General features: G+C 46.7%; 1 long non-coding RNA gene across 1 annotated transcript in view; it reads right to left on the bottom strand.

The window, feature by feature from the left end:
• Positions 1–3,136: 3,136 nt before the first annotated feature.
• LOC138497360 (uncharacterized) overlaps positions 3,137–15,713 on the bottom strand; it is a 33,250-nt gene continuing 20,673 nt past the window's right edge. Inside the window, exon 3 of the long non-coding RNA XR_011278570.1 lies at positions 3,137–3,496. This is a non-coding gene — a long non-coding RNA (uncharacterized lncRNA). The remainder of the gene's footprint in view (positions 3,497–15,713) is intronic.

Below are 15,713 nucleotides of genomic sequence, written 5' to 3'. Positions count from 1 at the left end.
ACTGCAATTGATTCTTGGACTCTTTAGCTTTCTGTGAGGTCCCCTTTTCTTTGTCCTTGTCCTTCCCACTGGAAGACACACTTGTCAGCTAGCCTGGCCAGCTTAAAGGGATCTAAAATGTTCTGGTCAGCAACATACTGACATAACTGCAGTGAACAGGCTTCCGAAAAAATTGCTAAAAAACACAAAGCGGTGGGACCATTCAACAAACGGTTTCACTTTGTAATCATCAACCCACCCCATCATGTTCATGTGCGCAGCACTCACCCAGTCAATCCAAGACACATTCTTTAGTTTCTTAAATTCCTTGAACCTTTTAAAAAAGGTATTGGGTAAGTGTCTTGCCAAACAAAGCAGACTTTGTGCACTCATACTGACACCTATTTTCCACACTCAGTTTCAGAATACAATCATATCCAGTCTGAGGTACTCTGCTTATAAAACACTTAGCCCAATCTCTTTATCATCATCATGAATTGCACAAGCCATTTCAAACGTTTCAATCCATTGGCGGATATCAGAACCCTCCGCATAGACACCAACCAACTCTTTCAAAAACTTGGTGGCTGGGGACCTGACACGCTCAACTTGTTTCACTGAAGTTTCACTCTAGCTGGATTTGCTGACATTCAGTGTCCTTGTCTTGGGAGTTCAAAATCCCCACCCTTTAGTTCCAGATCAATGGCTTAAAGGATCACTTGTTGTGCCAACTCCTCTTTCGTAAGCTCAGTTTCCATTTCCAACTTTTTGTATCATCCTTAATAACCCAAGTTCCAGGGCATTTCTTGAAGAAACATTGCTGGCAGTGGGAACAGAGGCAGCAGGATTTTTGTCGTTCCCAGAATCAGATTCAGCAGCAACCCCAGGGGCGGAGGCCTCAATGGTTACATCCTCCCCTTCAAGAGCTTCGCAATAAATCTGGTAGTCCATCAGCTGCAGTTCAGCCCTAGACTTATCCACAACATCTAATTCCCTGGCTTCAAAAGCACCCTGGAGAGCCTCTAAGCTAATCTGAGTCAATTTACCATTTGCAACGGATTCCATTGCTTGTAATGCAGTTATCTTGTACACAACTAAACCTCAATTTAACAAAGTGTAGACATTTTTTAAGTGGCAAGCTTACACACTGATTCTTAAAACCATAAGCTTCCCCCCACTAAACGCACTGGAGGGGGGCGTCTGTACACCTGCTCTCTATATGGCAGAGGAGAAACACAGAGGACCCCAGGAAAAATTCTCTATAGGGTAGCTATGGCCGAGCAATCAAGGCCTACCCTCTTAGGAGGTGATGCGGGCTGGTTCTTAAGTACGGTGTAACCCCCAAGCACCCACAAAAGGAATGTCCACACTCTATTAGATCTTTATATAAATTATAAATAAGGTTCAGGGTTATATACACACAATCACGATAATACACTTTGTGCTATGACAATTCTAAAATGGTAAATATATACAGTTCTAGGTGGTGCCACGATTACTCTGATTCCATTAAAATGCATCAACTGTACTCGATTCGTATGCTATTTGAACCAACACAGTAAAACGATATCAACCATAGACGTAGGAGGAAGATAGGTTGGTTAGACAATTGGCAGAATACTGGCCCCGTTACCTAGACAGTTCTGTATGAGGATCCCCCCCCACCTGAGCAACCTGTAAATGAAGATGCACTACAAGCCCAGTCCATATATTGTCTATTAGAGTCTTATCTTCTTCTATAGTTCTGCAACCCAAATGTACCTTGTGTTTTAGAGGTCTTTGTCGGGGAATCGACAGGCCCTTCTTGAGTTCGCTCCCTTTCAAGCAGAAGCCAAGGGTCGAACTTCAGAGATGAAAAAAAAAAAGATGGAACATTGGCATTGAGGCAGCAGCTTCGGTCCTTGCGGTGCTCGTATACGAGTGATCGAAAAACGTCCTGCAAAAGAGGAGGCGTGTGGTGCACCTTGCTAGTGATGGTTCGCTGCCACAAAGTTAGTGAAGAACTTTGGCCCAGCAAGGGCGTCTGGTCGTCAGCGAACGGAACGTGACCACAGTTGTCTTCAGTAGCTTCGTCTGCAACTGAGGTCTTCGGTGGCAAGAAACCCACCAGCGGATTCTCATTGGTCATCGGCGGCCTCGACTTTCTACGCAGGACGAAAGCTATCGACGATGATGAACAAGGGAGTCCTTGGATCAAATGTTTTTAGGCAACGGCAGCACGGCAGCTCCACTCAGCGACGGTAGTTGATGGTGGATGGCTGTCCAGCGCTCTCCTCAGCGGTCCCCTTCTCCGGACGGCAGCCTTTCATAGGTCTGTCTACCAGGGAGCTTTGGCAAAGATCAGATGGTGCATGATGGTCCCATCGCACACCTCCAAATATATATTACACAAATGAATCCTTCTCAAACCGCAAAGTCAAAGAAAAAAAAAAAAAATAGTATCATCAATATAAACTACCATAATCATAGTTTGGTTTTTAATACCTTTATTCAGCGTGAGCCATATCGGTAGAGACACAGCAAAATATTTACTGTCATAGTAGCATCACTTTAACTCTATGGAGCGCCTCACGAGTGCCCCACAGTAACAGTACTCAATTTGACGGATCGAGCTGTGAGTGACTGGAGCTGTAGCCTCTTTTCTATTGCTGCTGTCTACACCTGATTTGCTTAACCTCATTAACGAGGTTTGAACATGAAGCGCTTGCAGAGTGCCTCGTGAGGGACCCACAGTTATAGTTGCAGCAGTGTAGCAGGAAGCGGGCACAAGCTCACAATTCTCTTTTTTGGCAGAGGTGATTGTAAGGTAATCTGTGGTCATTGTCTTCTGTGTCCCTTGGAATTTGTGAAACATTTTACCTGCACCCATTATGCATGCATTGCAGAGCAAGGTAGCCTTTGATTAGAACAGTTTTCCAGACCGTCAACTGGGTTTGGCCCTGGTGGAAGCCCCCGCGGTTCCTGTAATCCCACGGTTGGTTTCTGCAGCAGGTTTAAGTGGGAGCTCATATGTAAACACCAAGAGACAACCAGGGAATTCAATTGAAGAATGGTCACCCCCTGAACAAACTATTAAAGACAAAAAAAAAAAGACCTCTTCGACTGATTCTTGCAGGGATTGTGTGTGTCAGTAACACACAGTACAAGGATACACAAATACCAAGAATACACCATACTTTATTTTGTTCATACAAATCTTTAAATATATATATTTACTGCAACAATAAACCCAAAGTGACAATAGTGCTTTATACCATCACTGCAAAGCAGCGTCCAGTTAGCGTCTTCATTTTCAAATTTGCAGCCCGTTTATAACCCAACTACCCAGTTTGTGTTTGAGACAAAGTCTTGTCAGTTTATAACTGTAGTACAACGTAGAAAATGGCCACCATGTTTCATAGTAAAGATGCAAAGTCACAGGACTTCTTCAGGGGAGGAGCGGTGCCTGCAAGCAAATACACCAACACTTTTTCGAAACGTAGCTCCATTTAAACCAATTCATCTGATACTGCAAAACCTACAAGAAAACCATAAATACCAATTTTAATCACATCAGTGTTATTACTTACTGGCATTAACAATCTGTATAAATCTATTTCAATCACGACACCAAGAAGATATTAACTTTCTTCAAAGCCAATGGTGTGTACAACCATAGCATATCACAACACAAACCTCTTATAAATTTAAGTGCCATCGCTATTTAGTAGATCAACACACACATTGTAGCAAAAAGTTCTACCTTTTTTCCCTGTTTCAGGCAAAAACATCAGTGTAGAGTTATAGCGCCTCATCACGAGTTGGGCGTTAGCCCTTAAATGCGGCAGTAACGGTATTACAGCTGCATTTAAGGACTGGCCCCATCATGAGTTGGGCAGTAAGTTGGAGTTTTACCTCCAGTAAAAAGCTGGAGGTAAAAATGTCAACTTACTGCCCGTTTCTGCCATGCTGAAAACGTGGGGAAGGGAGACCAACAGCCTGAACATCCTGGCTTATAATTTTGTGAACACTTTTCTTTTTCATGAACATTACCACACACTATTTGTAAGTAAGCGGTAAGGATTGGCAATAGTTTTTTTTTTTAAATATAGGCCCTTTTATTTTGGTAAGACTCTACTAGGACTGCATTATTATTTGATGGTCGTAGCTAGCTTCCATCTTAGATTTAGAAAGGCGTTTATCTCGCTCTTGATAAAGTTCAATAAACACCCTTGAACTGTGGTCACTTGTGTCCGTCTTACTTTGGTACCATGCCTTCCTTACCGGAGTGAATGTGAAGTTCATGAGGGTGAAAAAGGGTGGGCGAGTTAGAGCTGGGTGGCATGGTAGTGGTGTGGAGTGGAGTAGGAGTTGCAGTGAAGAGGTAGTAGTGGTGTGGAGGGTGGAGTGCTGGTTTGAAGGGACGAGTAGTAGTTGGGGGAGGAGTGGCAGTGCCAATGGAGGAGTAGCTTGGAGGAGATAGTAGTGTGGTGGTAGGAGTAGTTTGGTGGGTGAAGTAGTATGCAGAAGGGAGCAGTAGCGAAAACAAGGAAGGAGGAACATCATTGGGTGCAGGTGAGACTTAGAATGTAGAAGAGACCTCAGAGGGACAGAGGAATTGAGTAGAGGCGTGTGGACTGGGCAAAGAAGTGTAGTGGAAAGGTGATGCGAGGAAGAGGAGAAAGTGAGCATGAGACCGAAACAAACAGGGTGCCTGCAAAACACAAATCCCACATACCTTCGATCACTGACAAATGACTAGAGAAGGGAAAGTTAGGAAGTCCCTGTAGGAGTTTAGAGAGGTAAGGCCAAGGGCCTTTAGGTTAACATCTCAGCTCATTTAGCAATTAGCATATGGAGGCTCAAACAATTACTATATTCTAACCTCGGGCTAAAGAGTCTGAGATAGTAAGGCAGTGCATTGAAACCAGAGAAAGGATGGCCGTGGGGCCCATTGATAGTTTGAAAAAGAAACTTAAATCACCTATGAGATAGGGATTGATTCTCGTGCCACCTTTGACAGTAGGGTCTTCAGGTCCTTTCAAAAGTGTAGGATGGAAGGGGGCGGTGGGGAGGGGTCAGATTTATCTGCATTGGTAAATTGTTTCAAGAAAAGGCAGGTCCTCAGTTTTTTCCCTGTTAAGTTTCTTTATTTTCAGCCCAACAGTGTTATGGCTTCTGCTGGTGCATTGGCCTCCAGAGGAGTTTCTCTGCCAGGTAAAGTGGTAGTTTGGTTGCGATTGTTTTGTGGGTGATGCAGCCTGTTTTGAGCATGATGCATGCATGAAGGGATAGTCATCGTAGATCCTTGAGGATGGGGTGTGTGTTTGAAGTTTTAGTCCTGCGATGAGGCATGCTGCATCGTACTGGTCAGCTTTTGGAGGGGCCAAGGTGGCATCTGGGTCTCCTGCTAGTAATGGGTTATGACTAGAACTTGGAAAACTGTTCTGAAACTGAGAGCAGGGCCTGACTTTGAGGAGGATCACAAGCTATTACCATGCTCCTTGAGTTTTCTTGGCGATGTAGGTTTTGAATGGGAGGTCAGTCAATGGTAAAAGCGAGAGATTTTTCACTGTGTTGAGCTTTATGTCAGATCAGCCATTGTAAGGTTGTGCATGCTTGGTGCGATTTTCGAGGGGAATTAATTTGGACTTTGCTGGGTTGTGCTCCAGGTCGGCACACTTAAACAACTCAGCTTGGATGAGGGATAGTCAGTGGATGGATGAGGTTGATGTGCGAGATTTTGGTAAAGCCGCATGTCATATGTGTATTGGCATAACTTTATTTTGGGGAGGAGTTCCCAGCCATAGTTTGAAGATAAAATGGGACAGGATGGAACCTTTTTGAACTCCGTAGGTTACTGGGAAACCCTGGGATCAGTAGGGGCCAATGGACAAGTTAGTTTCTGTTGGAGCTGTAGTGGATGAACCGCTGCAGGACTATTCTGTCTAAGGCCGGGTATGTGACAAGTATTTTTTCTTTTATTTAACATTTGCACAGAGTTATAACATCACCTGTAAAGTCAGATTATATCATACACTAGATTTAATGCAGATTGCATGTTAGGCATACATTTACATAGGCATCATGGTACTTCATCTTGGTTGTCTCCTCCTTCACATTTATTTATAGAAATTGCCTGAATCCACCATATATCTTTCGGGCAATTTGATAAGGGTAATAAGCTGGAGTACACTTCCTCATTGTCATTCGCCCAAGACATGTAATTAACCCAGTCATCCAGAGATGGGGCCTCCTGCTTTTCCATTGATCCAATATAGCGCGTTTAGTCAGTATCAGGCCTAAGTCAAGGCGTCTGCGCTGTATTGGGTTCATTTTCAATACAAAGCCCACCATCCAGGACCCCTGATCCCATTTCACAGGTTGGGCAACATTTCCTTCAAAGCATCACACACGTTCTACCAGTATCCCATCAGTGCAGCACAGGCCCAAAGCATATGTACCAGTCCCGCCTCTACTTCCCCCACATCGTGGACATTTCCCCTCAGCTGTCACATACATCTTCTTAAGGCGGGCTGGGGTTAGGTTCACCCTGTTCAGTATTTTGAAATGGATCAGCCTATACCTGGAATTACATGAAATCTGTTTTGTTAACCTGCATAGCTGCATCCAGTGCGCTTCCGTAAATAATGATCCCCAGGTCCCTTGCCCACTCCCCTTAGACATCCGGTGTCTGTACCCTCCTAGCCGACAGTATCAATTCATAGAATAACGACGCCGTCTTTTTCGTTATGCCGGAAGTGAGTACATACCCCAGACTCAGGTGCAAGGGCAGTTCCTGATGAAATAAATCCCACAATAATGTCACTGCGGAGCGGAGTCTTAGATATTGCAACTTATACAGTGGGTTGTCACCAATGCTTGTTTTAATGTCTTCCCAGGTTATGAATTAACCATCATGAAATAGATCTCCAAAATGTTGTATGCCTCTATCACACCAGTGTGTAGCTAGGTCTGCATCCCGGGACAGGGCTAGATAAGGTGCGCCCCACGCAGTAATGTTTGGGTCATACATTATGGTGTCTTTGGGGTGGCTGACTAGTCTGGCCCATGCTCGTTGCGTAACCAGGACTGGGTTCATTTGGTCCTCGACCCCCCCCCGGCAGCTAGCCCATGTAGGAGGGCCGCGTCTTTTCCCCGTTTTTCTAGTGCCACGTGAGATGTGCACAGCCCGCTCTCTGTCCAAAATATCACATAATAAGCTTGTGCTGCCAGGAAGTAAAGTTTGAAGTTGGGTGCTGCCAACCCTCCTTGTTCATATGGCATTGTGAGACACTTCCAGCGAGCCCGAACCTGGCCTTCCCACACGAATGTCAAGCACGCCCCTTGCATGCTCGAGAAGGACCTTCCTGGCCACAGTGGGATAATGCTGAAGAGATATAGTTTAGGAAGTATGATGAGAGCAACCGAGAGGCGGGAGCCGGCCCGGATCACCTGCTGCATACGAGACAAGAATTCCATCCTTCTTCCTCCTGCTACCACCAGAGTGTGATGTCCATGCATGCAGTCCTATTACCCGCCTTCCCATCGCCCAGATTGCCAATAAATCTTGGGGTAAGCGTGTTGTCATTTTATGATGCACACATCTCCTATTGTGCGGTTTTGCCGCACTTTTAGCCATGAAGATCGAGGTGTATCACAACTACATTAAGGAATGCAGGACCCCCATCCTGCTTTGACTTTACCCACTGCTGGGTCTTTTCATCTGATTTCACTTTTTCTAAAATGCTGCTTAGTGCATCTCAGGCCAAGATGGCTGCTCCACCTGGCCTGGTCTGTGCAGCCTGCCTGGCTGTTATTAGGCAATGAGCGCAACCGGGAGACGGGAGCCGGCCCGGATCACCAAAGGCCCCATCTACTCCCGGTCCACTTCCAGGACACGCCAGGGCAAACACCCCATCATATTATGTTTCACACCCCTTCATCAACTCTTGCATCTGTGTGTGCTGCCGCCCTGCAACATAGGGTAGGCTCCATGTTTATGCCCATTGAACTGACTCTTGCATCTGTGTGCTGCCGCCCTGCAACATGGAGTAGGCACCAGGTTTATGCCCATTGAACTGACTCTTGCATCCGTGTGTGCTGCCACCCTGCAACATGGGGTAGGCACCATGTTTATGCCCTTTGAATTGCCCCTTGCATTTGTGTGCACTGCCGCCCTGCAACTTGGGGTCAGGACCAATGACTGATCACCATGCACTCTTCCTTGTACTAGGTGTACGATGTATTACCTTTTGCATGTTCCAAGATGTAATCCACCTCCTAAGCTTCCTTTTTCTGTAACCTAAAGCACTTACTGTAACCATATTCTTAAGTTAAAGCGCCTAGATACCTCAGGGTTTGGTGCGCAATATAAGTGTAAAAGTAAATTATATTTTCACCAATGCCACCCAGCCCATGAGTGAGATAGGGAGTTGATTCCAACAGTCAATCTTGGCGCAGAGTGCATCAGCTAGAGTGTCATAGTTAAGAGAGCGCCCCAGTTGAGCGGTGCGCACCATCTCAATGCCCAGGTATTTCACCCGCTGGGGTGTCCACCTCAACCCACACATCGCTGGGTTCGCCAGTCTTGTCTGTCAGTGGAAATATTTCTGATTTATTTGTATTTAGTTTGAAGCCGGAATAATCCCCAAATTCTTAGACTGCTGCGAGCACCCTCTGCATGCATTTCTCAAGCTCTCTCACAAAGCATAATCTCGTCTGCATAAAGAGTTATCAGTTCCACTCTGCCAGCTATAATTATCCGGGCCAGCGCACATCTTCCTCTGAGTAGATCTGCCAGCGGCTCCATCACCAACGCAAACCCACAGTTAGCTCCAGAATCGAAGAAAGCACCCCATGCACACAAACCCGCACTTAAGGCTGCGCGTACAGGCTCCGCACCAAACTAATAGTGTGGGCCAAACCCATACTTATGCAAAACCGAAATAGAAAGGGCCAATATACGGTGTCAAAAGCCTTCTGCATATCTAAGGATATTGCAGCGCCCATAGTGTCCCGTGGGATCCTTGCCAATATGTTGTAGCACCTACGTATGTTGGATACTGTTCACCTGCCCTGTACAAATCCACTAATGCCATACATGGTATGGCTCAAGCAGGGTTTAATTGGGTGGTAAATATCTTTGCGTCAGTATTAATGAGGACAATGGTCTATATGACAACAGTCCTCTGGCGGCTTTCCAGGCTTCAGTAAGAGGGTGATGACCGCCTCCCTTGTATCTGAGAGGGTGCCAGTTTCCAATGCCTCCGTCCACATTAATAAGAGGCTGGAGCTAGTGCAGCCGCAAATTCTCTATAGAATTCAGCGCCAGCCCATCCATGCCCAGGGCTTTACCGACTGGTAGGTTCTTAATGGCTTCTTTTACAGTGACCTTGGTGTTTCTAGTGCAGCGCAGGCTTCCCCTGATAGCAACATGTTGGGTATTTTAGCTAAGTACTCATCGATTTCTTGGTTTGTTGCTACGCCTGGAGGGTTATATAACTTAGCATAAAAATCATGACACCCCGCTGACCTCTTCCAGGTTGGTAATCGTTATCCCATCACTTATAGTGACACACAGGACATTCGTGTTGCCTCTCTCGGATCGTATCATGTGTGCTAAGAGTTAACCCAGTCTATCCTGTGCCCCATATCTACACACTGCAGCTCGTCTGTCGAAGTAGCACAGCTCCCAGTCAGCTACTGCCCGGTATTCACTCAGGTGTGTTGTGTGTTTTAATGTCTGCGCTAGTCTGCACGGTCAGGTCGCTGCCTCTTCCCTCCTCTTGAGTTCCCGCCTAATATCGCGGAGTACCACCAGTTCTGTGGACATAGCAATACCCTGTATGTAAAACTTAAATATCTGCTCAAAGTAATCAGTGACATGTTGTGACAGACTCGCTTTAAACCACCATGGTGCCCTCTTGGGGGGTGGGGGTGGGGGGGGCATCTTCCGGAATATCTATCAGTAGAGATACCGGAGAGTGATCCGACAATGTCCTGAGCAATATTTTGGTCTCGGTCACCCAGCCCAGCACTCTGATAGGTTAACCAGACATCTATCCTGGAATGCATGTCATGCACGGACGAGTAAAAAGTATAGAAATTTGAGTCCTGTGTAGCAAGCACCAGGCGTAACTCAAGTCCAGGACCGCACTATGGGTATGTATTTTGAGTGCTGTGTGTATCAGGGACCTAGGTGTGATCGATGTCCTATCCAGGTCGACATCTAATATGCTGTTGAAATTGCTGCTACATATAAATATATTTGGGCAGTGGGGTATTTGGCGCATTTCCGGAAGATCTGTGTAGAACTCCGGGTCATCAATATTAGGGCCGTAGATGTTGATCAGTAATACTTCGGCAGTGCACAGCTTCCCATGTACTAGAACATCTCTACTGCAGGGCTCACTCTGTTGCAAAATGGGTAAGGGAGCGTTCTATAGATCAGAATCAAGACTATACAAGCTCACATGGAGTTGGAGGTATAGAAGCAGTGCTCTGCCCACCCAGGGGTGAATTTGCTGGCCTGGTGTTCTAGTAAGTGTGTTTGCTGGCCTGGTGTTCTAGTAAGTGTGTTTCTTGCAAAAATAAAATCCTGGCCTTTTGCCTGTTAACATACTAAATCACTTTCCTCATCTTCACAGGCATGCCCAAACCTCTCACATTCAAACTTAGCAGTTTAATCCACAGCTCCACCCTTTTGGCCATTATCTCTCAACCGTTCACGTTCCGCTTTAACAGTGCCACAGTCTTCCAGCGTAGTAATGACATGTTGCAATCGGTCTGTGCATTTTTCTAACATTTTCACCCCAACTCCCCTCATGGACTCCCTCCACCTCCCCCATAGTACCACAATCTTTGACGATGCATTGCCCAATTACCACCTCCCCTCCCCCCAACTATCTCCCCTTTAACTGGGAGCAACCGCTACCATGGCGGCCAGGGTTTCGGACTATAACTTCAAGTCTTTTTTCCGGTCTTAGTTCCCTTGAACCTTGTATTAGTGTTGTCATCACTCATTTTGAATTGTTCTGGTCTCCAGGTCCTTGTCAATACCCCACCTGGTGTCCCTTTATACATACATCATTATCAACTAGGCACAGTACTTGACCAACAACCCGCTCAATACGTGGCAAATAACCAGGACAATCAATTTACCGTAGTGGTGACCTGTAGACCAGTTCGCATGGTTTCTTCAATTATAGAATGGTATACTGCAGTTATACATTACTATCTTCAGGTGGTTGCTTGTCTGGTAGAGGGATATTAGCTTCTTTGGAGGCGGCTGCTTCCTAAGGAAACGTGAAGAAGTCTTATTCTTGAATTGCAAGCCTAAACTAGCTTGGTACAGCATTGCGTAAGGTATATAACATTCTCTCAATTATTTCTTCGCCCCGATGAATTTATGGCTTTCCTGCTGGAGCACCAGGGTCTAATCAGGGAAAATACGAATCAGGGACGATGGACCCCATCTTCCGGTCTGGTTTCTCCCTTACAGCTCTTAGAACCAGATCCCCGTCTCTGTAGTTCAAGAGTCTCGCCATTATCGGCCAGGGGAATATGCTGCTTGGGTTTTGCGGCCAGGGATCTGTGCACTTGTTCTAAAACAAGCATGGGAGACTAGCCGGGGCACCCCAGCAGGTCCTTCAGTAGTTCCTCGACAGACAGTTGCATGGGCCCCTTCAGGGCATCCTCTGGTACCCCTATGATGCATACATTGTTTCGGCAGGATCTTGCTTCCAAAATCTTCGCACTTAGTTTGACAGTGCCCAAATCTTTCACCATGCTAGTCAGTGTTTTGTAGCGCCTCTATTGCATCCTCTGCTGGACCAATCCGCGTTTCCGCATCCATGATGCACTGCATGGCCTTCTCTAGCTGGGCTTGCATTGTGGCGACGTTGACTTTTATGCCATCCAGCTTCTTATTTATGGATCGAACCCTTGTTGCAAGGAGGTGAAGACACTCACTAAGTCCATGGGGGTCAGGGGGAGCGATGATGCTAGCGCATCTGGGCCCTCCGCCCCGTCAACAGCCATGCTGGTCAATTTGTTGGATGGCTTGGCGATTTTATCCATCATACCAGACTTCTCGGAAGCTGCCCCTTTAGGCATTCTAGTGTGGCACATGATGGTTGCGTCGTCCAGCTGCACTTTTTCTGTGTTATGGGCCAGTTTGGGCCCCACTCCACTTGTGTCAGATCTGAGATTATCCGTTCCGAGAGTATTAAGGAGGTAGTCCAGTTGTGCACAGCACTTTCATTGCATGAGTCTGATGCAGCTCTTTTAGTCCCTTCCTAGCCTCCCTCAATTTGCTGGTGCCTTGTAGTCCTCGATTTATGGATCGTGCCACGTGGCCTCCTTAGTCCCTTCTCTTCCTAATCCTGAGCAGGTGTGGCTTGCCCTGAAGATGCAACTGTGCTCCTGCACATGTTCTTGTCACCCCCTTGAGATCCCATGCATGTATGTGTTCACCCTTTTCCAGGCACCTGATCCGCATGGACTGGGCCAGCTAGTGGTGCCTGCGCGCTTTACAAAAGTGTTTGTAGTGTAATCCGATTGGGTGGGGAATAGGCCGGTCCATTCATGTCGGGCGAGCGACTTGAACACATCTGGAAGAATGCGCCGGGGGTGGGAGGGATCCACATCATCGTTCCTCTCACCAGTCCCGTTGTGGGACGTATCATATAGCTCAGCCGGTCCCGCTCCTCTGAGCACCACCAGCACCTCCTGTCTGCTCAATAGCCCGCTTGACGGTGTCTGCGCGGCAGTGTTATGCGCCGGCATGGGCACATTGAGGAAGCCAGCGCTGTCCGCACCTCGAGCTGGGCCATTGACTTGCCCGTGTCTCCTCAGGGCTGGAGCCAGCTTATTGTTGGATGTGTCCATTGCAGCGGGTGTGGTGTGCGCCGTCTTTGCTTGCACCCCTACTGCAATATTGGTGTGCAGCACCCACGGCTGTTGGCAAAAATGGATGGTGTCTACTGAGCTCCGGGACGGCACCCGATTGCAGCTTCGCTGACTGGATCATGGTCACCTGGCTCACAGCTCTTCCTACTCTCTCGGCGCTCGCGGTCCACATGGTTCAGGGAGAGCCCTGCCACCCTCCACAGTGCGCGGCTCAGATGCTGGAGCAGTGCCGGAGAGGAGAGCATCCGCAGCACCTGACCAAGTCTCCTACGCCCTCCACCGCAGAGGACACCCAGAGACAACTACATAGTTCAGGCAGGAAGTGCCCGCTCTGACCGCCTCAGGCTAACAAATGTAGGTCCAGTCAGAAGATGAGAAGTAGCTTCAGGACTGCAGTTGCTACCCCCCAGTACTTTGACAGGGTCTGCATTGCCCCTTCCCACACCGTCGTGCTCAATTTTGTCAAAAAACAGGCATTTTTTTCCCCCCTTAGGATATGATTTGGATCCCCGGGTCGCCAACGGAGCTGTAAGGACCCTTACAAAAGGAGGTGGGGAGGATGTCTTTTTTTGTAGGTGGCAGAGTTGAGAGTGTTGGTCAGATCTTCTGCAGTAATTGTCCAGGATTCAGTCTATGTTGTGGGCTGGTAAGGGTGGGTTGTCTGGAGTGTTTAAATCCATCAGTGTGCTGTTTGTTGTTGATCTTGTCTATGAAGAAGTTCTTGATGGCGTTGCACTAGTCAATGGATTGTGGAATTGCAGGGACTGGAAGGATGTTGAGGCAATGATTCATTGCTTGGGAAGTTACTCTGCTCTTCTTGGAAGCATCCATGATGGTTGTTGTATAGTAGTTTGCTTTGGCTGTGGTGAGGACTGCCCTGCTTGCTGAACAGAGGGTGCTCAGGGTGATGAATTCTTGTAGTTGGTATGATTTTCCCCAGCTCTTTTGTTATCAGTGGATGGCGTGCTTGCTATGGATTAATAGCAGTGTTTGCTAGGGTGTGGAGGGCTTGTGAATGTTGAGTTGAAGTTTCAGTGATCAAATGTAGAAGCCAACGAGATGTGGTTTGCTTCCAGTACATCCATTTCAAATTCCTCGAAAGATTGTTGGGGTGTCTTGGCCGGTTTGGCCTGGGGGGCAGAAGTGGTGTTGGTGTGGAACTGGATGTGTAAGGCTCCATGCTCTGTACAGTACAACAGTAGGAGGGAGGACAAAATGGTTTGAGATATGGTGAATATAAGGTTGAGTATGTTGCCTTTGTTATGCATCGATTCTGTGACAAGTTGCTTGGTGTCCATGGTGCCAAGCAATTTGAAAAGCATTGCAGGTTTTCTTCAGCGATTGGTTCCCAGGCAGGGTGAGGTCACTGAGGAAGAGGTTAGTTGTGTTGTTGGCAGATGTTGGGTTGAGTCCTGTGCTTTTCACATATGTCTTGCTGGTTTGAGGTGGTCAGTCAGATGGACAGCAACTGTCTGAATGTGGGTGAAGGGAAGTGGCAAAAGAGGAACTACATAGATGCAGGCGTGGTGTGCTTCTGGCAGGTGCACGTCCATGAGACCTTGAGGACAACAGCAAGCCGCCCACATCCCGTGTCCCCCCCCCCCCCGCACCTCCCCTTGCTGCCACCGTGCCCCCACTAGTCTTTCATTAGTGGTCCTTGCGTTGGATCTTGTAGCCTGTGGCAATGAGGACATCCAGGATGTGTGTGGAGGTGGTGATGATGATGATAAAGAGTGTATCTGGGCTGCAAGTGGTGAGCAGGTCAGCAATGTCTGCTGCATATGGTACCGCAGAGTAGTTCATCTCGCCTCTATTTACACTTTCATGCCTCTGAGACGAAACAAAAAATGGGTGAGGTGGTTTCCTTAGCCTGTATTTTAAGACTTTGCTACAACACAGACATACCATTTTTAATTTGGCAGATTTACTTCAACACACAGCCGAAGCTGCTGAAAGCACAAGGAGGGAAAAATACAGCAAAATGTGGTTGAACTATAGAAAAGTTTGATGTGGTCTCTGTGCCTCATTAAGGGTTTGGCAATAATGGTAACACATTTTAAAATAGCTTATTTTGTTTTATATACAACCTAATTATGAGTCGAATTGCATGCAGTATTTAAGTAATTAGTTGCCATTTTAAAATTAGGTGGTATTTAAAATCCCCCATTCTTACTTTTACCACCATACGTAGAAGGATCCCCATAAATTGCAGATGCTTTCAGAGTACTGCAACTCAATTTCTGAAAAGTGGCACTTTTTAAGAAGATGAATGATAAGGCAAAACCCTACATTAAGTAGGCCTAAACTGGATTCGCTGGCGAGTTAGAAGCTTGTTGAATAAGACACCAAGAGTCCTCATAAGTAGCTGATAAAAAGAAGCCAAATACAGCTTTTGAATAAAGATTCTGTTAAATAAGAAACACAGATACTTCTCTGAAGTCTTAAAACACTATGTACGACCGTTTTATGCAAGGCACAGACTGCTCCATCCTACAGGCACAATCAACTTTTGGGGAGTACAAAAATAAGAACGCTCTGTTGCTGGGTCAGATTTGAGTGTAATATGGCATTGTTTGTAACAATTAAACTGGGGTACTCGGTACAAGGTATGGCCATGTTTGTGATTGCTTTGATGTTCTCCCCACTTCCCTTCACCCTTCCAGCCCCATGAAGCAATTCTCTGCTGCAGGGGTGGACGAATTGCGTTTTCATTCTTCGAGTCACTTATGACAAGAGCGAGAAACAGGCAAGAAGCAGCAAGTGTGAACGAAAGAGGTAGGAACCATATCCCTGCAAGTTATTAAAAAAAAAGGGGGGTGCATCCATGCACACAATCTGGAGCA

Source organism: Ambystoma mexicanum, chromosome 5q (genome assembly GCF_040938575.1).
Source record: "Ambystoma mexicanum isolate Mex_15411 chromosome 5q, UKY_AmexF1_1, whole genome shotgun sequence".
Lineage (NCBI taxonomy): Eukaryota > Metazoa > Chordata > Amphibia > Caudata > Ambystomatidae > Ambystoma > Ambystoma mexicanum.
The sequence above is the reverse complement of the archived record's forward strand: the minus strand, read 5'-3'. Positions and strand labels throughout refer to the sequence as shown.